This window comes from Sander vitreus, unplaced genomic scaffold (assembly GCF_031162955.1).
Source record: "Sander vitreus isolate 19-12246 unplaced genomic scaffold, sanVit1 ctg497_0, whole genome shotgun sequence".
In the NCBI taxonomy this organism is placed as follows: Eukaryota; Metazoa; Chordata; class Actinopteri; order Perciformes; family Percidae; genus Sander; species Sander vitreus.
The window spans coordinates 1-2,500 of NW_027595600.1; the positions used below are offsets into that span (position 1 = coordinate 1).

A 2,500-nucleotide genomic window follows, 5' to 3' on the forward strand; every position below is an offset into this window, starting at 1 on the left:
ATACTTTTAGTTATAACAGAAATACTAAATATATTCACAGCTTCTCAAACATGAAGATTTGATGCTTTTCTTTGTGATATTTGATCATAAACTTAATATATTTGGGCTTTAGACTGTTGTTAGAATAAAACAAGACGTTAGTATTTATCTGATTTATGGTCTGTGGGCAAATATAACCGACATGTTTGACTGATTTCTGATATTTGATGTTTTTCAGGGTGTGGTGGAGATGTTTTAACATTATTTAATTTGTTTAAAATATAAATTATCTTTAGTGTTGAATGTTTAAAATCTGTTTTCATCAGACTAACTATCTCTCTTCATGTGAGAGTAATATTATGAAGTAATTATATGTATGATTGTTGTTCTGTCACCTTATTAGAGATGCAACCTTTAAACATCGACCTAAAGTCAGTCATGAGACTTGTTATGTGTCTGTAACATCTTCTAAACTAAAATACTACATATTTACAGCTTCCAGCTTCTTCAAGATCAAGATTTGAGGATTTTTATTTGTCACATCTGGTCATCAACAAAGAAATAAACGTGTAAAATGCCATAATGAAATAAAGACATTTTTAAGAGTGAATTTTCAAATACAAATAGTTTTTTTAAATAGTGTGAATTTTGATAATTATCTGTCTCAAAGCAACAAGATCACCTCTTCTTATCATCCAGATGTTATTTCACTTTATCACATCTGGAGCACAAACCCTTTCATAAACTGTTATGTTAGAGTCACTTTAACTTTGTGTGTGCCTGTCTGTCTGCCTGCCTGTCTGTCTGTCTGCCTGCCTGCCTGTCTGTCTGTCTGTCTGTCTGTCTGTCTGCCTGCCTGTCTGTCTGTCTGCCTGTCTATCTGCCTCTATGACTGTCTGTCTGCCTGCCTGCCTCCCTGCCTGTCTGCCTGCCTGTCTGTCTGTCTGCCTGTCTGTCTGTCTTTCTGTCTGTCTGTCTGTCTGTCTGTCTGTCTGCCTGTCTGTCTCTCTGTCTGCCTGTCTGTCTGTCTGCCTGTCTGTCTCTCTGTCTGTCTCTCTGTCTGTCTGTCTGTCTCTCTGCCTGCCTGTCTGTCTGTCTGTCTGCCTGTCTCTCTGTCTGTCTCTCTGTCTGTCTGTCTGCCTGTCTCTCTGCCTGTCTGTCTGTCTGCCTGTCTCTCTGCCTGCCTGTCTGCCTGCCTGCCTGTCTGTCTGTCTGTCTCTCTCTCATACCAGAGGAAGTGGGTTCCTGGATATCAGTATCTTGTGTTGTTCTTATTAATTATAAAACTGAAGTAATTGTGAAACTTAATGATGAAATAACATGAGTTAGAATAATTTCTTCAATAATTTCATATTCTTGGTTATAAGTAAGATATTAAATGCAGTATTTTGACTTGTAACAGAGTATTTTTACAGTGCAGTATTACTACTTTTAGTAACACTCCTTTATTCATCATAGTATATAATATATATATATATATATATATATATATATATATATATATATATATTATTTAACATTGGTTACAGCTTATAAACCGTTTATAAGGGGGTCTTATTAGAGCATGAACATGATAAACCCAAAACATAAACAAACACACATCGGTAGAACGTCTCACCTCGCGCATGCGCTCTGCGGTCATCACAGTATGAAGAGTGCAGTGTTCAAGTAACGTTAGCGCGAGAGGTAAACAAGCTTTTGTGATTCTCATTTACACATTGAATGCTCTTTATGACATCTGAACAGCGGAGACAGTTTCCTAAAGGTGTCTCCGCTTCCATGACAGACGTTAAACTGTCACTGACTCCATTCAGACTCAAGCTAACCTAAGCTAGGCTAATGGTTAGCTGCGATAGCTTATCAGTCACTGACTCCATTCAGACTCAAGCTAACCTAAGCTAGGCTAACGGTTAGCTTAGCAGTCAATGGAGCGGAGCACTACTTTGGTAAACTGCGTGGAGCTCACTGAACAATGTCAAACTTGTCTTCGTCTCCTTTCCAAATCAGCCGCAGTTTAAAAGTTTAGCCTTTTACGTGTCGCCTTCGTGTCATTTATTGCTTCTTTTCGAAGCTAACATGGATTAGCATTAGCATTTTAGCCACTGTCAAAATATCTTGAGGGGCGGGAGTCTTTTTCTGACTGACAGCACGATACGGCCAATGACAATCTAGAATAGGAGTCCTCGCGGCTTGTGAGCCAATCAGCTTCTCTTCACAGAGGAAGCTAACGGATCAGAAACAGAAAAGAATTATATATTTATATAAGTAATAGTTTATTTCATTGACGACTCGCGGCATGAGTTACGATGTCTTAATGTACGTGTTATCTAAACCGTAATTCAGACTACATTTAGGGTAATATATGACAAACTAAACTAAAAAGTTAGTCAGCAGCCGTTAGTTCTTACGTCCGGTCATCACGTAAGGTTACGTACAGTTGACGTGGCCTCTAAATTTAGGAATACAATTTAAATACATCTTTTGTTTTTTTAAACAAGTTTAATCGCCGTTTTTGTACGTT

At 37.9% G+C, this 2,500-nt stretch overlaps 1 protein-coding gene across 2 annotated transcripts in view; it reads left to right on the forward strand.

Moving 5' to 3' along the window:
- Positions 1-1,574: 1,574 nt before the first annotated feature.
- LOC144514220 (PHD finger protein 20-like) overlaps positions 1,575-2,500 on the forward strand; it is a 27,829-nt gene continuing 26,903 nt past the window's right edge. For both annotated transcript variants that reach the window (XM_078245390.1, XM_078245391.1), the window contains exon 1: positions 1,575-1,665. The gene's annotated coding sequence lies outside the window, so the exon portion shown is untranslated. The remainder of the gene's footprint in view (positions 1,666-2,500) is intronic.